Source organism: Schistocerca piceifrons, chromosome 1 (assembly GCF_021461385.2).
Source record: "Schistocerca piceifrons isolate TAMUIC-IGC-003096 chromosome 1, iqSchPice1.1, whole genome shotgun sequence".
In the NCBI taxonomy this organism is placed as follows: domain Eukaryota; kingdom Metazoa; phylum Arthropoda; class Insecta; order Orthoptera; family Acrididae; genus Schistocerca; species Schistocerca piceifrons.
Genome location: NC_060138.1, coordinates 652,929,245 through 652,953,758, shown reverse-complemented (window position 1 = coordinate 652,953,758; position 24,514 = coordinate 652,929,245). Strand labels below are relative to the sequence as shown.

At 42.2% G+C, this 24,514-nt stretch overlaps 1 protein-coding gene across 2 annotated transcripts in view; it reads left to right on the top strand.

The window, feature by feature from the left end:
- The first annotated feature begins 4,333 nt into the window (after positions 1–4,333).
- Positions 4,334–24,514, top strand: part of LOC124805279 (leucine-rich repeat protein soc-2 homolog) — a 107,595-nt gene continuing 87,414 nt past the window's right edge. For both annotated transcript variants that reach the window (XM_047265800.1, XM_047265794.1), the window contains exon 1: positions 4,334–4,450. The gene's annotated coding sequence lies outside the window, so the exon portion shown is untranslated. The remainder of the gene's footprint in view (positions 4,451–24,514) is intronic.

Sequence of the window (24,514 nt, the reverse complement as noted above, 5' to 3'; positions counted from 1 at the left end):
ATAGTCAGGGTGGATACAAGCGATCTATGAAAATGTGAAATGTGTTAATTGTTAAAGTTTTTTGTATAAAATCCTTTACTAGATTAATTGAGCTGTAGTTGGCTAATTCTTTAGCCGAAACTATTTATCAATTACTGTTAAGATACTGCGATCTGGACTATTACAGGATTTTATGTAAAAATAGTTAACGTTTAGTAGTTTGTGTTTTTCTGGTCATTTCTACAAAAGTTTCGTTTGTGTGCAGCATTCAAACTGTTGTTAATCTTAAGTTACTAGAAGTTCATAACTCTGCGTTTAGAGTGCAATCGTATACTTGTCGCAGCTGTCGGTGTCTTGTGAGAAAATACTGTAAGATGAAATTTAATATTCGATAAAAGTAACGTACTGTCGGAGCCTGACAGTATTCTAATGCGAAGAACTGGCTACAAGATCGGAAAGCTGCGCATTCCTCGGACCATAAAAATTTAGTAAATTTTGAGCACTTGACTGATGAACTATAAATGGAGTTGTTTCATCACACAATTACTTGAGGTAGCAAAAACTGGAGATACCGAGATGAGCGATCACTTACATTCACCAGTTCAAAACGTAACTAAATCGGTAAAACAATGGAAAAACTGTCATTTTAGTTTTATTTTATTCACTGACTTATTTTTTTTATGGAAGGAACAGTTTGTAATAAATATAACCGGGGTATACCGGAAGAATGCTCAAATACGGAGGGTGCAAGACAGTACACACTGTCAGGAGGCATTAAGAGCAGCACACATGCATGTGATGGGCCGTGAGTCGTGGGAAAGTGGAACACGCACGATTGAAAACCTGCTCCGGTGGACATTCTCGAGAATGATACCTAATATCATGCTTCATACGAAGTAAGACCCCCCAATGAACCATGGACCTTGCCGTTGGTGGGGAGGCTAGCGAGCCTCAGCGATACAGATGGCCGTACCGTAGGTGCAACCACAACGGAGGGGTATCTGTTGAGAGACCAGACAAAAGCGTGATTCCTGAAGAGGGGCAGCAGCCTTTTCAGTAGTTGCAGGGGCAACAGTCTGGATGATTGACTGATCTGGCCTTGTAACACTAACCAAAACGGCCTTACTGTGACGGTACTGCGAACGGCTGAAAGCAAGGGGAAACTACAGCCGTAATTTTTCCCCAGGGCATGCAGCTTTACTGTATGGTTAAATGATGATGTCGTCCTCTTGGATGAAATATTCCGGAACTAAAATAATCCCCATTCGGATCTCCGCGCGGGGCTACTCAAGAGGACGTTGTTATCAAGAGAAAGAAAACTGGCGTTCTACGGATCGGAGCATGGAATGTCAGATCCCTTAAAAATAACATAGATACAAAGAAGGTATCCAAAGAGCAACCATGGATAACAGAAAAATACTTCAGGAGAAGAAGCAGGAGTGGATTTAGAAAAGATAAGGGGCCCAGTATTAGAATCTGAATCTAAGAGAGATTTTGAGGACTTAAGATCAAAGAAGGCAGAAGCGACAGATAGAATTCCATCGGAATACCTAAAATCATTGTGGGAAGTGGATGAAAACGACTGTTCACGTTGGTGTGTAGAATGTGTGAGTCTGCCAACATACCATCTGATTTTCGGAAAAATATCATCCACACAATTTTAAAGACGGCAAGAGATGACAAGTGCGAGAATTAATGCACAGTCACCTAACAGCTCATGAATCCAAGTTGATGTCACGAATAATATACAGGAGAATGGGAAGGAAAAGTGACGACGTGTAGATGACGATCAGTTTGGCTGTAGGAAAGGTAAAGGCACCAGAGAGGCAATCCTGACGTCTCGGTTGATAATGGAAGCAAGACTAAAGCAAAATGACGATACGTTCATAGGATTTGTGGACCTGGAGAAAGCATTCGACAATGTAAAATGGTGCAAGATGTTCGAAACTCTGAGAAAAATAGAGGAAGCTCTAGGGAGCGACGGGTACAAGAGCCAAGAGGAAGTAACAAGACTGGACTACCAAGAACAAAGTGCTCGGATAAAAAAGGGTGTAAGACAGGGATGTAGTACTTCACCCCTATTGTTCAATATGTACATCGGAGAAGCAGTGTGGGAAATAAAATAAAGGTTTAGGAGTGGGAGTAAAATTCAAGTAGAAAAGATATCAATGATACGATTCGCTGATGAGACTGCTACTCTTAATGAAAATGAAGAAGAATTACATAATCTACTGAATGGAGTAAACAGTCTAATGAGTGCAGAATATGGATTGAGAGAAAATCGAAGAAAGACGAAAGTAATGTGAAGTGGCAGAAATGAGGAAAGCGTGAAACTTAACATCAGGATTGATGGCCACGTAGCAGGTGAAATTGAGGAATCCTACTCCCTAGGCAGCAAATAACCGATGACTGACGGAGCAAAGAGGACATCAAAAGCAGACTAGTACCGGAAACTAGAGCACTCCTGGCCAAGAGATGTCACTTTTGTCAAACATAGGCCTTAATTTGAGGAAGAAAGTTCTGAGAATGTACGTTTGGAGTACAGCATTGTATGGTAGTGAAACATCAACTGTGGGAAAACAGGAACATAAGAGAATCAAAGCATTTGAGATGTGGTGCTACAGACGAATGTTGAAAATTAGGTGGACTGATAAGGTAGTGAATGAGGAGGCCCTGCGCAGAATCGGAGAGGAAAGGAATATGTGGACAACACTGACAAGGAGAAGGGACAGGATAACAGGACATCTGTTAAGATATCAAGATATTCATGGTACTGTGACTGGATTGAAGAGTTCCTACCAAACGTAACACAACATACCATACTCAAAGGAGAGAAGTCTTCAGACGTAAAAAACTCGAAGCGAGTGATATCCGTTCATCACTTTTCACAGTATATATAAGTAACATCAGAAGTTGCATGAGGCTTTTCACGGATCATGCTCTTGTATACAGGGAAGTCGGCATCCTGAAAGATTGTACCGAAACGGAGGAAGACCTGCAGAGACTCGATGCTTGGTGCATGGAGTCGCAATTTCCCCTCAACATAAACAAATGTAACGTATTGCGAACACATAGACAGAAATATCTATTATTATATGATCACAGGATTTCAGAAAATCACTGGAAGAAGCTACTTACTTAGAATATCAAGGAACGTGGAACGATTTAGAGTGTAAAGACCACATAAAACTAGTCGCAGGAAAGGCAGACACCAGACAGATTCGTTGGAAGAATCATCAAGAAATGTAATCCGTCAATAACAGGACGTAGCTTACAAAACCCTCATTAAAGACCAATATTTGAATATTACTCGCCAGTACTGTACCAGATGAGATCGATAGAGGAAATATATAATATCCAAAAAGTGCAACGCGTTTCGTTACAGATTCATTTAGGAAGCACGAAAGCGTCATGGTGATGATAAACCAGCTCCAGTGGTAGACGCTCCAAGACAGATGTTCCGCATCACAGTGTGGTGTACTACTGAAGTTCTGAGAGCGTACATTCCTAGAAGAGTCAGCTAACATATTGCTTGTCCTATCTACATCTCGCAAAAGACCACGGTGAAAAAAATTAGAGAGACACGTGCCAACGTGGAGCCATACCGACAATAGTTTTTCCCGGGAAACATTTGTCACTGTAGGAGGAAAAGAAGGGAGAGGGGAGGGGATGGGAAGTGAGTGTGGTACACTAAGGGTTGTGCGCCGACACAGATGGGTTGCGGAGTCTAGATGTGCTTGTAGAATCTCTATCATTTCTTCAGGCGTAAAAATATCGATGCTGTCAATGTAGCTGGTACTTAACTTGAGTTTGTCGGTCTTCGAGCTTCTCCCCGATACAATGTCCTTCAGGGATGCATGCGTGTATCGCAATAAATGCAGTTACTGAATTAACAAACACACTGTCACCATTGTAGTACTACATATTTTCAGTGCTATGAAGTGTTCGCCGTTGAAAATCGATTTCAAATATAATTATGGCAACAAACCGACTTATTCTATAACAAGTAACTAGAGATCAAGGCTTTCCATAAATCAAAGCTTTCCGCAAACAATCGTGGTCAGCCACTGAAAGTTTGTCGGTCGAATTCGAAATCACTCTATACTTTAACATTTTTTATTTTCCTTTCTTCCCCCTCCCATAATGCAACTAATTATTGACGTGTCTTCAAACGCCATTATGAACATATGACTTCAACAATTAATTAAGTCTTAAGTACGTTGCAATGCCAACTTGTACGTGAGAGTTCGACGAGGAAGCCACCTAGTCACACGTAGTTCATCATGTTTCGCTGGAATCGTAGCAACTCGGCAAAGACCTTCCTGGTGGCAGGCGGAAGCAGTGTGTGGGGGCAGGTCGTGCTAATCTCAGCACTTCCGGCGAGCCGTATGGTTTTCGCGCGAGATATGTGCGGTAGCGACCAGTCAGCAACGCGTCGCCTGCACGCCCGCTGCTCCGAAAGCTGCAGAAGGTGAGGTGCCAGAATTCCCGTTTATATACCCAAGGTTTTTACTTCCGTATTCGATCATTAACGTCAGGTCTACTTTATTACGTGTACAACAGCGACATGACGACTGCTGGCGTTCGCTGAAGGCCATACTGTGTATTTTGAGGCAGGCCGGTTTGAACGAATAACTGTTGCCCCAAGCGCGAAATCACATTTAAAAAAGCTCGGATTCTGTGGTAGTTCTCGCCTTGCTACGTCGTTTTGACCGGAAACGTATTTACCGCAAACAGAGGCACAGAACTGTAGGCCTGTATCTCTGACGCCAGTCTGTTGTAGAATATTGGAACATGATTTATATTCGTGTATTATGAGATTTATGGAGACCAAAAATCTTGTTGTAGGAATCAACATGGGTACAGGCAACAACGATCGTTCGTCCGGAGACCTAGAAAGCAGTAGATACAGGCGCTTTTCTTGACTTTCGGATGCGATCGATGTAGTCCCGCACTGCCGCCCAATGAGCGAAATACGAGTACATGTGGTATCAGACAAGCTGTGACTGGACTGAAGAGTCTCCAGCAAGCAGAACACAGTATGTTATTCTCAATGGTGAGAAGTCTTCATATGTGAGGGTAACGTGGGGCGTATCCCAGGGGAGTGATATAGATCCATTACTTCTCACAATATGCACAAATGTCATAGTAGACAACATCGGAAATTCCCTGAGGCTTTTGGCGGATGACGCTGTTGTATACAGAGAAGTCGGAATGCTAGAAAATAGTAGCGACATTCAGGAAACTTGCAGACGATCGCCGCCTGGTGAAGGGGGTGAAACCTGATACTCAGTGTGAACAAATGTAACGTACTGCGAATACATAGACAAAAAGAGTCTTTATTGTATGATTATACGACTACAGAACAATCACTGGAAGAAAAGTCAACCAATTTAAGCTTACTGCAGCTTATTGGTGCGTATATCTCGCGAAAATACCACGAAGAAAAACTGTAGAATTTCGAGCCCACTCGAAAGCTTATCGGCAGTCACTCATCCAGCGAATCAGACTCGACTGAGAAAGAAAAATGGCGAACTCACTATGGTACAGAAACCATCCTGCGCTACTCACCTCAAGATGGCTTGCGGACATAGTGTGGATGTAGCTGTATTGTCGAATCCTGCCTATCAAAGGATTATGACCAGTCCATGTGTTTTCCCTATGACAATGTACGACGAGGAAGGAGGAACGATTGAGGTTCATGTAGTATCCCGTCGACGCTAGGCGCATGAGAGGGAAAGAAAGTGTTCTCATACGATAGGTAGGTGAAATACGAGGGTCACTTAGCCAGGCCAATTCATGGTGAAAGAAACGTGAAATTTCTTTGCCAAATTCCAAGCGATGAAGAAAGATGGATATGATGGTATTGACGAAGATGGAAAGATGGCTTTAGAAAACGCTCGGTATCAACATGTGTGCTCATGGCTGAGTACCGCAATGCATGGTAGGGCGTAGGGGAAGCCGTCGTCAAATAAAATGACTGATATCGATGACTATACGCAGTATGGGCGGATTGTGTGTCTATTTTTACAGAGCAGTTAAGTCACGGCTACAGATGGAAGCAGTACAAAATTTTTTGACGCATGGAACATGAAAGCTATTTATTATCATAAAGTGTAAGGTTGAAGCGTAGACCCAGCGTATAGACCAATCGTCTTGAAAGCGCCTGTCGAGCTTCTCCCCATGCGAGAAGCAGATTACTGTCAAGAAATTCTCACTAATCTTCGAGACTAACTGAGAAGCCTGAGGTTTAACCCATAGTGTTTGCGTTCACTCGCGTCATTAGAAAACGATCGCAACACCAATACTGCCGCCCCATTTCGTGAGGGTATGGGCCGGCAAATTTTCTTTACCAGCAGAATTCGGTCTTCTCTGAAGGTCGAGCGCCAAGGTGTGTGTAGGACTAAAATAGTAGCGACTAATCGTTTGTACACATCCGGTAAACTGACATGCCGATAAAAAAAGCGTTCAAATGCTCTATGGAAGACGCAAATAAGTAACTAACTAGCAACCAGAACAATAGACTCGTGTCAATGTGAATACTTATATTTGTAGTGGACACTACTTTCGAGACCTAAAAAGAGTATTTCCATCACTACTCTTCTGTCTTACATTCCTATTCCTAAGAGCCAACATTCGTTATTTGTTGGTCCTACGGTTTTCCACTAATGTAACGTCATTACTTCTGTAGCGCCACACGTGTCTCAGTTGCCAGTCTCCATTAGTTTACGAGGATAGGTCTCAGTTTTGTTAACATATTTTAACGCAACAATATTGTGATCACGAAATATCAAGTCTAAGTCATGTGCCTTGCACAACAACGTAACTGACTTCCGTGAGTAAAAGCCAGAAACGAATTTTGAGCGATCCGTTAGTAAGCATAGCACATACTTATAAACAGCTGCAATAACATTTGGAACGTATGTTTACAAAAAACAGTTTAACACATAAGCTGAATGTACTTATTCTCTGAATTTATGAACATACAACACTGAAATATTTAATACGAGGGCTGTCCAGAAAGTAAGTTCCGATCGATCGCGAAATGGAAACCACAGTGAAAGTCAGAAATGTTTTATTTGTAACAGTTAGCTACACGTTCCAGCTACTTCTCTACGTAGTCGCCGTTCTGACTTAGACATTTGTCGTAGCGTTGTACCAACTTTCCTATACCCTCATCATAGAAGACAGCCGCCAGTGCTTTCCGCCAATTCTCTACGCTGGCCTACAGCTCGTTGTCTGTGCCAGAATGTTGTCTTCTTAGCCAGCGGTTCATGTGACTAGAGATAAAATTCAGAGGGAGACAATTAGGGGCTGTATTGTGGGTATTCAAACATTTGCAATTGAAAACAATGCAGGGGCTTCTTCATTGCCCCTGCAGAATGCGGCAGAGAATTTTCTTGAAGAATAAATCACACGACAATTTTGTAATGTTGGCTGCATAGCTTCAGGCGAAATTTCTCACCAGGCCCTCGTACTTGGCGGGAGACACTATTTTCTAGACATCTTTACGCGCTCACTGTGAGCTCAGAAATGAAAAGAGTGACGTGTTGCTATCTATGGTCATACTGGAGACACTGTCCAATACATTTGTGAAAAACTGTATCGGATTTTCATAGTGGTTTCCATTTCACGACCGATCGGAACTTACTTTCTGGACACCCCTCGTATTTCTTGAAGGCAGTCATTGACAACCATAAGATTCTTCACTAATTTGATTGCACCATGTTTAGGAACTTTCACTCTTTCTTTACTCTTTCTACTGCTTTTTTGGGACCATAATTATGTTATCTATACCACAACATGTCAGATCTGCAGTGCATTCTGCACATGCAATATCAATTTATGTCAACATTACGGATAATTAAAAAACATTGATTACTTTGATTAAAAAATTAAATATTCCAGAATCTGCATCTAGAATGACTACAAAAATGAGTAACGTATAAGTACATATCCTCGGTTTTGCGAAGCAGCTTAAATCACCTCATAGAAACAACGCCCCTTGTCCAGATTGTGTACTAGTCAGGTTCCTTTCAGAGCATCCAGATACTGTAGCGCCATACTTAACAATCATGTACAGCCAAACGCTCTTCGATAGATCCGTACGTAAAGACTGGAAAGTTGCAAAAGTCACATCTTTAGCCAAGAAAGTAAATAGGAGTAATCAGCCGAATTACAGATCCGTATCAGTAACGTCGATTTTCAGAAGAATTTTAGAACTATACTGTGTTCGAACATTGTTAATTACCTCGATGGAAACGGTTTATTGAAAAATAGCCAGAACTGATTCAGAAATTATCATTCTTGTGAATCACAACCAGCTCTTTATTCCCACGAAGTAATTAGTGCTGTCGACAGGGCATGTCAAATTGATTACATATTTTTAGAGTTCCAGAAGGCTTTCGACGCCGTTTGTCATAAGCTTCTTCTAATCAAATTGCGTGCCTATGAAGATCGCCTCAGCTGTCTGACTGGATTCATGATTTCTGGTCAGACGGGTCACAGCCGGTAGTAAATGATGGAAAGTCATCGAATCAAACAGCAGTAAGTGTGGCGTTCCCCAAGGAAGTGTTGTAGGCACTCTGTTGTACTTGATCTACATAAACGACATAGAAGACAATCTGAGCACTGCTCTTAGATTATTTGCAGATGATGCAAATATTTACCATCTTATCAGATGAGCAAAACCAATTGCCAAATGATATACACAAGACATCTGTATGGTGCGAAATGTGGCAATTGACTCTAAATAATGAAAAGTGTGACCAAATGAGTGCTAAAATATATTCCCTAAATTTCGGTTACACGATAAATCACACAAATCTAAAGGCTGTAAACTCAACAAAATACTTAGGAATTACAGTTACGAATAACTTAAATTGGAACGATCTTATAGATAATGTTGTGGGTAAAACGACTGCGATTGATTCTCAGGACAATTAGAAAGTGCAACAGTTCTACTAAAGAAACTCCTTACACCACACGTGTGCGTCCTGTTTTGGAGTACTGCTATCCGTTGTGGGATTCCAGTCAGCCGGTACTGACAGAGGACATCGAAAAAGTTCAAAGAAGGGCAGCTCGATTTGAATTATTGAGGAATAGATTATAGAGTCACGGGCATGATACGTGAATTGACGTAGTACTCATTAAAACAAAGCCGTTTTTCATTGCGGCAGCATCTTCTCGTCAAATGTCTATCACTAACTTTCTCCTCCGATTGTGAAAATATTCTATAGGCGCCCAAATACATAGAAAGAAATAATCATCGTAATAAGATAAGAGAAATCAGAGCTCACAAAGAAAGATTTAAGTACTCGCTTTTCCCGCGCGGCATTCGAGGATGGAACGGTAGAGAAATAGCTTGAAGGTGGTTCGCTGAATCTCTGCCAGACACACAATTATGAAATGATGTAGATGATTTTAATGTGCTGCTGGGTGACTGGCTCACCAAGGTTTTAGGTAAGAGGTCCGCCAGTCACGATTACCTACTTGTTTCCCTTCGATTTCTGTTCTCTTTTCCTTGTGTTTCCTTTCCTATTTTAGTGCGTTTCTTCTCCTCTTGTTTTGCCTCTGTATGTGAGGATTTGGAACTGCGTCAGGCCTTTGTCTTTTAGCCGTTCTCCTTATTCGCTGTCCGTCTTCGTCCCTTCACCGCATGTGTTCCTGTTTCTATGCGTTTGGGTGGTTATGAACATGCTGTTTAGCGCCCGAAAACCTCAAACCACACACACACACACTACTAAGTACCTACATTCAGAAACATTTAATGTTTCGTGTTGGCTATTCTGTACGGAGACTAGCATTGCAACATCGTTAGGGCCTCGAAGACATACAGTGATAAGCCAAAACATTGTGAGGACTCCCACCGTGATGTTGACCGCCGCGTATTGACGTCGCTGGCACGTGACGTGGTAACAAAGACATGTAAGCGGAGGAGACACGGGCGGGGATGCACCCAATTGAAGGCATGGGATGCAAATGGGGAAACCTATTGAGGTAAACAACTTTTGAAAACAGCAAATTATTGCTATGTAGAGTCTGTGAAAGAGTATCTCAAAAACGGCGAAGCAGCTCGAATATTCACGTTCTACTGTCGTGAGCATCTACGGAAGAAGCAGCAGGATCGTGAAGCTACCACTAGAATCTAAATGGTTGGACGTCCACAACTTCACAGAACGTGGGGTTCGGAGTCTTGTCTGCTCTGTAAACTAAGGCAGATGGTGAGCTGCGGCATCTCTGCCGAAAGAGCACAATGCTGTCGCACGCACGCAAAGTGTTTCTGAGCACACCGTTCATCGTACGTTGTTGAACATGGAGCTCCGCAACAGAGCACCTCTACGTGTTCATGTTTTGCCCCAACGATATCGTCAATTACGATTGCAATGAGCACGGGACTACGGGGAGTCGACCATTGATCAATGGAAACGTGTCTGCTCTTTGTGTTAACACATTTTTGCCACACGTCTCCAAAAACGCCGTCATCGAGGTGAACGGAGGCTCGAAACGTGCAGTATGCCACGGACACAGGCTGGTGGGAGCATTATTATGCTGTGGGAGAAATTCTTCTGCGCTTTCATGGGACCTATCGTAGTAATAGATGACACGCTGACACTTGCAAGTCACCTGCATCCTTTCATGCTTGACGTCTTCCCCGACGGCGATGTCATTTTTCAGCAGTATAATTTTCTCTCTCTCGGAGCTAGAACCGTGCTACAGTGGTTTGCGGAGCATTGTAGCGAACTCACATTGATGTCTTGGCGAACAAATTCGCTTGATGTAAGTTCCATGGAACCCATCTGGGCTACTATTTGGCGCCATCACCGCGTACGGAAATCACCGGTCCATTATATCTCCGGATTACATAACCTGTGCGTAAATATCTAATGCCATACACCTCCACAAACCAACCAACAAACTATCGGATCCCTGATACGCAGGATCAGTGATGCAGTGATGCCTTTTGTTCCAAAGACGGATAAACAAGCTATTAAGCAGTGGTCACAATGTTTCGGCTCATCAGTGTACGTTACGTGACAGTACAATCTTTGGTATGTGAAGGTAGTTGCCTTTAGTTGAGAATTGAGCTTTGTGGAGTGTTATGCGCCAAACCGGAGGTGTTGAAGAAATGATTCTGATTTGGCAAAGCATGTTTGCTGCTTTCTTTTTACTTTTGACGGTGTCTAATGGCATATTTACTTCAAGGCATGTAAAACTACAGATGTGCCAGTATGTGTAGTAATGCGATGTCATGATTTGTTTTATAGAACTTGATGATTGGCTAATATAGTGCCGAAACACTTTGTAGTAAATAAATAACATGTTTTCTACAACTGGTGAGTAATGTTCTGTGTACTGATTTTATAATGCCCTATATCATACAACGAAACAGATATATTTACAGAAGCCTTACAAACATAATGCAAAAAAAATGTAGAGTATACATCTTATTGGGAAGCTCTGTATCACACAGTCCGCTTTGGCAGCTGCGTGGTCAGCGTAGATGGCTAACATGCGGAGCAAATGGGTGCGGTTCCCTGCAGTTCCAGTTATATGTCCTCGATGAGAGGGCTTTCACGCGTTCCACTGAGCGTCGTGATGCCAGTAGTAGCGGCTCCGCAATCTCGAAAGTCATAATAAACATCCGGGAGAGCAGGTTGCTGATCACATGCCCCTCCATACCAAGTCCGCTTGACGCCAAATAACAGAGGACGAGACAGTGGCCGATTGGCATCCCTCGGGCCTTCAGGAACTGGACGAGACCCTGGTATACGTCACATGATACTGGTAACAGGGCATGAATTAAAATGAAACTGTGTGGAACTCCGTAAAATTATCTTTTCAGCTATGGCTATTTAATTGGAAGATAGTTTTGATCTTTATGCCCTATTCTAAGACGGTAGGGTGACATATATATTGATAATATATGCTTAATACACTGAAGCGCCAAAGAAACTGGTACAGACATGCGTATTCAAATACAGAAATGTGTAAACAGTCAGAAGACGGCGCTGCGGTCGGCACCGCCTATGTAAGGCGAGTATCTTGCGCAGTTGTTAGATCGATTACTGCTGCTACAATGGCAGGTTATCAAGATTTAAGTGAATCGGAACGTGGTGTTATAGTCGGCGCACTAGCGATGGAACACAGCATCTCCGAGGTAGCGATGAAGTGGGGATTTTTTCGTACGATCATTTGACGTGTGTACCGTGAATATCACCGGTTAAACATCAAATAACCGACATCGCTGTGGTCGGAAAAAATCCTGCAGGAACGGGACTAACGACGAGTTAAGATAATGGTTCAACGTTACAAAACTGCAACCCTTCTTCAAATTGCTGCAGATTTCAATTCTTGGCCATCAACAAGTGGGAAACATCATCGATATAGGCTTTCGGAGCCAAAGGCCCACTCGTGGACCATTAATGGCTGCACGACACAAAGCTTTACATCTCGCTGGGGCCTGTCGACACCGACATTGGACTGTTGATGACTGGTCGGACGAGTCTCGTTTCAAATCGTATCGACCGGATGGACATGTACGGTTATCGAGAGAACCTCATGAATCTATGGACCCTGCATGTCAGCAGGGGACTTTTCAAGGTGGTGGAGGCTCTGTAATAGTACGGGGCGCGTGCAGTTGGAGTGATATGGGACCTCTGATACGTACTTAAGCATCCTGTCTGATCACCTGCATCCAATCATGTCCACTGCATATTCCGACAGACTTGGGCAATTCCAGTAGGAAAATGCGGCACCCCACACGTCCAGAATTGCTACACTTCCGTTGGCCATCCAGCTCCCGAGACGTGGAAGTTATTCAGCATATCTGGAATGCCTTGCAACGTGCTGTACAGAAGAGATCTCCATCCCCTCGTACTTTTACGGGTTTATTGACAGCCTTGCAGGATTCATTATATCACTTGCCTCGAGCACTACTTCAGACATTATTCGGGTGCATGTCACGTGTGTTGTGGCACTTCTGCGCGCTCGAGGGGGCCCTCCACGATATTAGGCAGGTGTACCAGTTCCTTTGGCTTTTAATGTACGCTAAGAGTAATAAAAGACCTTAAGATAATGTCCTTCGATATTCATGCTATGGTATGAAACACTTACGTGCACTACTGGCCATAAAAATTGCTACACCACGAAGATGACGTACCACAGACGCGAAATTTAACCGACAGGAAGAAGATGCTGTGATAGGCAAATGATTAGCTTTGAAGAGCATTCACAAAAGGTTGGCGCCCGTGGCAACACCTACAAAGTGCTGACATGAGGAAAGTTTCCAACCGATATCTCATACACAAACAGCAGTTGGTGAAACGTCGTTGTGATGCCTCTTGTAAGGAGGAGAAATGCGTACCACCGCGTTTCCGACTTTGATAAAGGTTGGATTGTAGCCTAGCGATATTGTGGTATATCGTATCGCAACGTTGCTGCTCGTGTTGGTCGAGGTGCAATGGCTGTTAGCAGAATATGCAATCGGTGGGTTCAGGAGGGTAATACGGAACGCCGTGCTGGATCCCAACGGCCTCGTATCACTAGCAGTCGAGATGACAGGCATCTTATCCGCATGGCTGTAACGGATCGTGCAGCCACGTCTGGATCCCTGAGTCAACAGATAGGGACGTTTGCAAGACAACAACCACCTACAAGAACAGTTCGACGACGTTAGCAGCAGCCTGGACTGTCAGCTCGGAGACCATAAGGCTGTGATTATCCTTGACGCTGCATCACAGACAGCAGCGCCACCAAGTAGTGTATTCAACGACGAACCTGGGTGCACGAATGGCAAAACGTCATTTTTTCGGATGAATCCAGGTTCTGTTTACAGCATCATGATGGTCGCATCCGTGTTTGGCGACATCGCGGTGAACGCACATTGGAAGCGTGTATTCGTCATCGCCATACTGGCATATCACCCGGCGTGTTGGTATGGGGTGCCACTGGTTACACGTCTCGGTCACCTCTTGTTCGCACTGAAGGCACTTTGAACAGTGGACGTTACATTTCAGATGTGTTACGACCCGTGGCTCTACCCTTCTGTCGATCCCTGGGAAACCCTACATTTCAGCAGGATAATGTACGACCGCATGTTGCAGGTACTGTACGGGCCTTCCTGGATACAGAAAATGTTCGACTGGTGCCCTGTCCAGCACGTTCTCCAGATCTCTGACCAATTGAAAACGTCTGGTGAATGTTGGCTGAGCAACTGGGTTGTCACAATACGCCACACACTACTCTTGGTGAACTGTGGTACCGTGTTGAAGCTGCATGGGCAGCTGTACCTGTACACGCCATCCAACCTCTGTTTGACTCAATGCCCAGGCATATCAAGGCCGTTATTACGGCCAGAGGTGGTTGTTCTGAGTACTGATTTCTCAGGATCTATGCACCCAAATTGCGTGAAAATGTAATCGCATGTCAGTTCTAGTATAATATATTTGTCCAATGATTACCCGTTTATCATCTGCATTTCTTCTTGGTGTAGCAATTTTAATGGCCAGTAGTGTATTATTGGAGTGACATCCCTAAAACACTATAGGAGAATGTACAAAGATTCCTCTGAAAGGCAAGGCTGTGCTTTCCCACAGAAAATAAATGTAAGTACAGGTGTGATCGTCGGCTATGTCAGGTCTCTCTCCTAAGAGCCATTAGGAGTATTTTGTCTGCTGTTCCTTCGGATATTTGTAATTTTGGTTTTGCATTGTGTAGCTAGAGTCAGCCCAAACAATTACTGCTCGTGACGTCCTTCAAGAGAAAACTCGATTTGTTTCCCATTACGAACTAAATTATCTTTAAATTCGACGGAGTGGTCCCAGTTTAGTGTAGTCCAACATTTGTTTTATCGACATGTATCAAGAGGGACAGTAAAACTCGAACAATAGCCAGCAATGCAGCAACGACTGAGCAGCGCTGTATGCTTGTCGGTAGCTGACAGCGCGGGCCAGGGCAGTGCTGTCTCTGCTGGAGTACTGGTTATTTTTCGAGTCTTACTGTCTTTGTTAACACATATGGATAAAACAAATATCGCACTACACGAAACAAGGTCTCTCGGATGGACACGTAAAATTCCGATTTAAAAAACAGTTTGTTTGTAATGGGAACTAAACCGACACTGAACGTCGCCTGAAAATCGTGACAAGCAGTTATTGGGGTGACTGTAGCTACGCAAAGCAAAAACGAAATTGCAGATATCTGAAGGAACACCAGAGAAAATGCACCTGACGACTTTGGGCAGACACAGCCTGTTGATTCGAAGGCAATGATTTCTCCTTGTTCTGCTTCTAAAAGTTTTTTGATTTAGTTTAATAAGGTGATCTGTATTGGAGAAAGGTGATAGGTAGCTAATTAAAACAGAGAATTTTTCGATATTCAGTAGACAGAATATCCATCCAAAAAATATAAAAGGAGATGTGTATAATCGATTTCGTTAATATCAATGTTTAGTAATAGATCACACGTCTTCAACTACACTGCATCTATATAGATATCTTCGTGTACACTGCGTTTACTTATATACCCGATATATTAGAGCTTAATGTCATGAATTAGATGTATTTTTAAGTGCTACAAAATAAAAGGAGATCGAATAAAAAAGTTAATTGAAACAAAATATAATTTGTTCCTACATTATTTCTAAGTAGTATTGGAGTGGCTGTAACATTTATCCCTGTTTAGAACTGGCTCTCTTTCTTTTATTCGAGGATTATTAACCAGAACTTGCATACAGTGTTCTACATTTGTATACTACAGCATGGTAGCGACGCGATGGAGCATATCTCAAGGTTGTACCGTGCGAAACTCGCTCCCCTCTTGCCTTGTGTGGTGTGAAAGTTTTATCGGACTTGATTAAACATCCTGTTCGCTCGCGCTCACTTTGACCTATGGCCTAGCAATATGAGTGAGGTGTGATATCTCAACTGTTATTACGAGAGCGTCAGTTTGTACTTACCATTTGTTATTTCAGTCGTTGAACTCCGTGGTAATTATTGAAAGATTGAAGGCGCAGACACCACAAATACAACGTGCAATACAATTAAAGGCTCACGTTTTTAGAACGCAGTAATTGTTTCCCATTGTAGGGGAAGTTTCAGATTTGTCTCTATAACAGCGTAAAAGCGCGGTGTTCTGTGAAATCACCCTCGAGCTCATTGATGCTTCAGACAGCAATGTCTCGATGCATGCCAGAAAAAGGTCACAGCTTAGGAGTTCATGTGAGCTGAAAGGTGGGTTAATGACGTCACATTGGCAGAAGATGTCACCACGAGTCTGCCCGACGCCACCGAGGATATGTTACACTATGGAGAGGTCGTCACATCTCTGTTACCCACATATCACCCCTTTTTTTACGCCTCTGCCTTGGAGGTCAGAACGAAGGGCATAAATGAATCCACCCTTTTCCTTGCGGCGTTGATTTCCACGCATTTGACAGTCGAAAACGACAGTTTACTGTGCAGTGAGCAACGTGACTGCATTTCCGACTATGTTCGACGCTGCTGACACACACGGACGATTCAATCCTTCTCTAAATAAGTCGTGGGCCGGCAACCCCATTGAACGTGATCTGACCCTTTAGAATGCAGTAGAATCATAATTTTTCTGGTCCTTTAATTGTGTTGCGCAGTGTATCTTAAAAATAAAAAGCTTTTATTTCATTGCTATTACTGGACAACTATGCTAATCGTCAAATGGTCACAATTGTTTTATCACATCGTCAGTATCTTAAACATCATGATATATGCTCCTGTAACGTGCTCAATACATCCACGGCTTGTTGTTTATCTGAATATATGAACGTGTGAGAGAGAAGTAGCGAAATGATTTTATAAAATCACGTACACACTGCAGCGTCCGATTGGCACATGAACATGTCACAGTATATCTCACATCAGACGAACAAATTATCGATCGCTGGAACACATTACAGATGTCGAGAATACGTTACTGAAGAGAAATACAGTTACTGAAATCTGACTGGCGTCAGAATAAAACATTTTTAAAAGTGTTTGTAGGCGGTTGGGATCTTTCCAAACTATTTATCTCTTTGTTGGTTTAGCCACCACATGTAGCAATATACAGTACGGTGTATTCCAACGTGCTTTTTTAGGATAATAACGTTAGCTTATGTTATTAATGGCATTTTATAAATTTTACTTCCACTGATGACAGCGAGAAACCTGCTTTTTGTTGGCAATTTGGCAACCGTGTTTCATTCCTGTTGCAAAGGATTGTGAGGATTGGTTTTTCTCGTGCCGCAGAGTAAATTCGACAGCAAAGTCGACACACGCTGATATCTAAAAGGAAAGCGTAATAGGGAAAAGAGCGAAGCTGAAAAATGAAAGGTAAGCAGTCGCTGTGTATCCCACATTTTCCCTCAGATGAGTACTGTATCTGTTTAGGAAAGTCGTACTCCCTCCTTCAGTTACTTCCGTGAATCGAAAATCATGAGAAACATTACATGAGTGTCAGTGGTGTTAACAATTTCGATATGAAATGAGTGTGGTATTTTGACGAAGTTCACAACGCAACGACGCACAGAAGTAACTGAGGCCAGATTTGAGAGTTAGAGCTCCTAGTCGCCTTCAACAAAGGCATGGACCCCGGTACAATGAACGTTACGGTACAAAAAAAAATCATTGCCCAACTTTCATTACGATAGCGAGGTGAAGTTGGGACTGGACCTGTACAAGGATGACCTCGAATGACAATTATTCAAATACATTGGTTTTCAGTGACAAAATAATAGTGTTGTTTACTCTTTTGTTGGTGGTGCACTATACTAATGGAAATTGTTACATTTTATACATCACGAAACCGGCCGAAGTGGCCGTGCGGTTAAAGGCGCTGCAGTCTGGAACCGCAAGACCGCTACGGTCGCAGGTTCGAATCCTGCCTCGGGCATGGATGTTTGTGATGTCCTTAGGTTAGTTAGGTTTAACTAGTTCTAAGTTCTAGGGGACTAATGACCTCAGCAGTTGAGTCCCATAGTGCTCAGAGCCATTTGAACCATATACATCACGAAATTAGATGAGCTGTGTTTCCTCGAAGTTTAAAACAAGCCCATTTGCATCGAACCAGATAAAAGCTTTCACAAAGGTGTCATCTACTGTTTTACTTGTTCATGCACAGGAAATAATTATGTCTCTATATTCAGATAAATAATTCATATATAGCAAGAACATCGAAGGACCCAGTATCGATCCGCATGTGAAGCATATTTTAGTTTCTCTCTATACAGATCAAACCGGAGAAGAAGAGAATCGAAGTGTTTGAGATATGTTGTTATAGAAGGGTGTTGATAATTATGTGGACTTATAAAATAAAGAACGAGGACGTTCTTAGCTGAATCGGCGAAGAAAGGAAAATACTGAAGCCCAAAAAGAAGGGACAGGACGACAGGACATTAGGGAACGACTGGTGGGAGCGGTAGTCGGAAGACTAATGACCCCCCATCCCCACCCTACAACGAAAAAAAAGAAACTAACTAATCAAGTGGCGCCCTCCTGTATTTTCTTCGACATCTATTCTTTTAGATAACTACCTAACCAGACATACAACCGACCATTCTAGGAAACTGGGGCGTTTCTTATAGACTGTCGTGACCGACGAATAATATAACTTTAATAAGTTGCAGAAAAATCCATCTTTTGATATTCATCGTTTAAAAACTTTACCATGTACTACGACTAGGTATAAGAAGATGTCTCAATGTAAGGGTCCTTTTGCAGTGCAATTCTGAGTGATGAATTAACCTAAAGTTACAGCATAAGAAAATTTGCGTACATTTCCTTCTCAAACACTTTAGAGGGTAACGAAGGATACAGCTATCAGCCACTTTAGTATCATTTCCCTTACAAAAACTTTCGTTACTAATTCTTTAGACTGTGTTTTTTTTACCTTAATACTATTGTTTTACTTGGGTACATATTCGACCAAATAGTAACACCAATGCAAGGGCAGGAGAATTGCTGCCATCAAAGTTGTTGCGGCAATCAAGATGTTACATGTTACGTATTTCTCCATTTACAAGCATTTTCAACTCCCTGTTTAGCTTCTTGTAAATCGCACTGGTAACATGTCCAACAAGTATGGGCTGTGAGAAACCTGAAACTTCGCAAGGAACTTACTTTCCTTAACAGCTAATTAGCGATCTAATCACATCGCCGTCGAAAGAGGATAAATCCAGATCTTTTCATTTTCTTTCTGTCGGGAGCTAATGAAGTGTCGCCGTCGTTTTTGTAGTGGCTGAATATTATGCTTCTGAAATGCGGGGGTGGAAGGCCAAGCATTTTGAGAGACATTTTTACTGTAGTTAATCAAAGGAAATAAGCACTCAAATGTTGCAAATAAAATGGAGACTGATAATAAAAGGTGCATCAGATGCTGGAGTACCTATATACACACATCACAAAAAGAAATGCATCACCATAGTTCTCAGAACTCCGGAAGATAGACGTTGACTGTCGATACTGTATCACTGACACAGTCCCTTTAACTGTTCAGAGATGTCACTAAACCAGTCCAAAGATTTAAACAACCATGCATGAGCAGCACCTAGAACCACTTTTTTCGGTTTGTGATAGATGGCGCTGTAACAGTCACAAACATGTGGCTTACAATTTTAGACGAACAGTTGATAAAAGGTAGGTTTTTTAAATTAAAATACAGAACGTAGGTGCGTTTGAATGTTTTATTTTGGTTGTTCCAATGTGATACATGTACCTCTGTGAACTTATCATTTCTGAGAAAGCATACTGTTACAGCGTAATTACCTGTAAATACCACATTAATGCATTAAATGCTCATAATGATGTCCGTCAACCTCAATGCATTTGGCAATACGTTTAACGACATTCCTCTCAACAGCGAGTAGTTCGCTTTCCGTAATGTTCGCATGTGCGCTGACAACTCGCTGACGCATGTTGTCAGGCGTTGTCGGTGGATCACGGTAGCAAATATCCTTCAACTTTCCCCACAGAAAGAAATCCTGGGACGTCAAATCCGGTGAACGTGCCGGACATGATATGGTTCTTCGACGACCAATCCACCTGTCATGAAATATGCTATTCAATAACGCTTCAACCGCACGCGAGCTATGTGCTGGACATCCATCATGTTGGAAGTAGATCGCCATTCTGTCATGCAGTGAAACATCTTGTAGTAACATCGGTGGAACATTACGTAGGAAATCAGCATACATTGCACCATTTAGATTGCCATCGATAAAATGGGGGCCAGTTATCCTTCCTCCCATAATGCCGCACCATACATTAACCGGCCAAGGTTGCTGATGTACCACTTGTCGCAGCCATCGTGGATTTTCCGTTGCCCAATGGTGCATATTATGCCGGTTTACGTTACCGCTGTTGGTGAATGACGCTTCGTCGCTAAATAGAACGCTTGCAAAAAATCTGTCATCGTCGCTAATTTCTCCTGAGCCCAGAGGCAGAACTGTATACGACGTTCAAAGTCGTCCCCATGCAATTACTGGCACACAGAAATATGGTACGGGTGCAATCGATGTTGATATAGCATTAACAACGACGTTTTTGAGATTCCCGATTATCGCGCAATTTGTCTGCTTCTGATATGCGGATTAGCAGCGTCAGCAGCTAAAACACCTACTTGGGCATCATCATTTGTTGCAGGTCGTGGTTGACGTGTCACATGTGGCTGAACACTTCCTGTTTCCTGAAATAACGTAACTACCCAGTGAACGGTCCGGACACTTGGATGGTGTCGTCCAGGATACCGAGCAGTATACATAGCACACGTCCGTTTGGCATTTTGATCACAATAGCCATACAGCAACACGATATCGACCTTTTCAGCAATTGGTAAACGGTCCATTTTAACACGGGTAACGTATCACGAAGCAAATACCGCCCGCACTGGCGGAATGTTACGTGGTACCACGTACTTACACGTTTGTGACTATTACAGCGACATCTATCACAAAGCGAAAAAGTCGTACTACACGAATATGTAATAAAAATGGGGGTTCCTATTTTAAAAAACGCAGCTGATATCCGTTTGACCTGTGGCAGCGCCATCTAGCTGTCCAACCATAGCGCCATCTGGTTTCCCCCTTCAAGCTAGACGAGTTTCATTCTTTGTAGTTTTTTCGTTTGATGCTTATTTCTTGAGATATTTGGCCCGGTCACTATCAATGGACCATCCTGTATATATATATATATATATATATATATATATATATATATATATATATATCATTAAGCCATACACACCATTGGAGGACTCCGATGGGTAAACGAAACTGAATTACGATGACCTGAAGTTCAACTGCTCTCTCCTCCTTCACATGAGGGATACTCGAAATCCATGAAAATCTATGAAAAAGTCCAGGAAAAAAATATTCCTTAATTGCAATCGCGAGCGAACAATACTGTGGTGGCACAAGGTAGAGTCACGAGACCTATACTGACCGACAGTACAAGGTCTCTCAGTGTGATAGGAATCTTTTGTTTGGATTTGGCACACATTATTTGATTCTCAGGAAACCAACATGCCATTTCTACAGCTCTGTAAGTGTCGTCCTGTCATTGCATCGTTTCGCATGCCGTCTGTTGCGTATCGAGGGTCCACTACCATTTACGCGACCTTGATGTATATTTATTTCCCAGCATAACAGCAAGCAAAATCTGATGTGCCTTAATAAAACGAAATGTCTCATTAAACAACAACATTCGCCTCAAAATGACGCTTATTGTAGCTTTCCATTTACTGAGTTTTGAGTTTTTCTTACTTGTACCAAAGAATCAGGAATATCTACACAGGTATGTATCATACAAAAGTGTGAAATGCGTGTCCTGATGCAAACGAGACAATCATTTATAAACATAGGTTTCTGCTGCCATTGTCACATTCAATAAAACTTTTCTGTGTTTGTGACTGCATTGTCAATATAAATAAAACTACCGACGTTTCGGTCCCTGTTGTAAGCGACTTTCTTCAGGGTGTTGCAAAAACACCCTGAAGAAGGACGCTTGCAACAGTGACCGAAACGTCGGCAGTTTTATATATATTGACAATGCTGTCACAAACGCAGGGAAATTTTATTGAATGAGACGATCGTTGTGACATTCTCATTTACCTTTATTTCATTTATTTATTTAACCTGATCTGATTAGGTCCATCAAGCCCTCTCTTACGTCGGACCAGTATATTCGTTAGATCGTCATTACATAAGAAATGACAGTTTAATATGACAACTAATATGAAAAACATCTGAGTGCCTGTTGTGGTTGGAAATAAATAGTACTGACTATGAACAAATACAGTTAATACTGGCAGTACTTGTACTACTGCTGTTTCTGAAACTAATAGTGATAAAAATAATAATAAATGGTTCAAATGGCTCTGAGCACTATGGGACTTAACTTCTGAGGTCATCAGTCCCCTAGAACTTAGAACTACTTAAACCTGACTAACATAAGGACATCACACAGATCCATGCCCGAGGCAGGATTCGAACCTGCGACCGTAGCGGTCGCGCGGTTCCAGACTGTTGCGCCCAGAACCGCTCGGTCACTGCGGCCGGCAATAATAGTAAAAATAATGACAGTGGTAAGAATAGCGTCAGTGGCGGATATAAGAAGAGTTTATTGGTTTAAAGAAATTGAGGTTTTCTGATGTAGTGAGTTCTAAGAAAAAGGAAATTTAAGAAGACTGCATCAGTTAAGAATACTGGGAAATGAGGAAGATTAGATGGGAGAGACGGATGTACAAGGGTAACGAGTGCATAAGAATACAGTGGTTATTATTATTATTATTATTATTATTATTATTATTACTTTAGTAGATATGTCATTAACAATCTTCTTAAGCTGGAGATGTTATTTAGTTCGCTAATATGATGCAGGAGGGGTGTTTTAACAGTCGGGTTCCTGCTACTGAGAAGGATCTCGAGAAAGTGCCTGAACGATGAAGTGGAACAGAAAGAATTTTGCTCTGGTAGAAGCAGATGGTTCTGGAGTACTAAGGTCGAGGAGAGATATGAGGGACAGTGTTCATTGACAAGACAGCAGAGAAGACAGAGGGTATGGAAACCTCTGTGTTTGCCTGCACACAGCCAGGACAGCTGTGCATATGATGGTGAAATGTGATCAAATAATCGAATATCACAAATATAACAAGACAGGCATTCATAATCACTTCTAGGCGTCGTGTGTTTTCTTAAGATAGTTGCTGCAGGATAATGTCGCTGTAAGCAATAGTTTGTGGTATAAGTGTTTGTACAAGTTTCTTTTTTAGGTCAAGAGGGATTACCGGTCGAAGTGGCCGAGTGGTTCTAGACGCTACAGTCTGGAACCGCGCGACCGCTACGGTCGCAGGTTCGAATCCTGCCTCGGGCATGGGTGTGTGTCATGTCCTTAGGTTACTCAGGTTTAAGTAGTTCTAAGTTCTAGGGGCCTGATGACCTCAGAAGTTAAGTCCCATAGTGCAACCTAAGAAAGATATTCAAATTAAATTCTACAAATCAGTTGCAGTCCCCACACTGCTCTAGAGCAGTAAGACCTGGATGATTAACGAAAAACAAGAATACCGTATTCACGTACGAGAAATTAAGTTACTGAAACGAGTAGACGATTGTACAATAGAAGACAGAGTAAGGAATCAAGATATTAGAGAAGAACTAAAAGCTTTTAGTCTAAATGATAAAATTCTAGAGTATTGGAGAAAACGGAACAAACACCTAGAAAGAATGTAAAGTAACAGAATCCTCTTAAAGGCTAGGTATTATGAGCCCCAAGAAAGAAGAGATAGAGGAAGATCCCGGCAACGACGGGTTCCGTAACGGGCAATTTCGCTTAATACCTGAAGAGAAGAAGAAGAAGACGTTTATTGCGACATTATCGGTAAGTAAGTATCGCCTTTCTTTTACATTTGAGTACGGTGTGACATCCCATGTTTGTGGGTGGTTGGTGTTCACAGTTTTACATACGTACACTACTGGCGTGTTTCGACTGGCTTGCTGAATATCCATCAAGGGCGTATGTAGGGCAAAACGGAGAAAAATTTCGAAGTTTTTTTATTGCTTAATACATTAGATTGATGCTTTTAGAACGACATCTCCAAGTTGCATGATAGGCAACTGCCTAAATAAAAAATTAATCCTTGGTCATCAGCGCCTGTCGCGTCCCCTTTTTTCGTGCTGTGATCCACGCTTTCTCTACTATAGACTTTTTTGTGGCGATTTTCCGTCACAAAATCTTAGCGAACTGCAAAATTATCTAGAAGGCTGCGAGAAAGGTTATATCTAACTTTTCTTTGCTTTACAAATTAGTAATTAGTAGGTGGAATGTTAACTGGGTGATGCTAATAGATTCACAAACAAATAAAATCAATCATTACAAATATCTCATGGAAAAGCCACTAGGGACAATGTACATAGTATGAAAACAATGCAGTAAGCAGTGTGGGCAACATTCTTCCACAAACTTTGCATGGCTGAGACTCCTCAGCACTTCCTCTGTGACATATCGTGGTGCAAATATCGTCAGGGAGA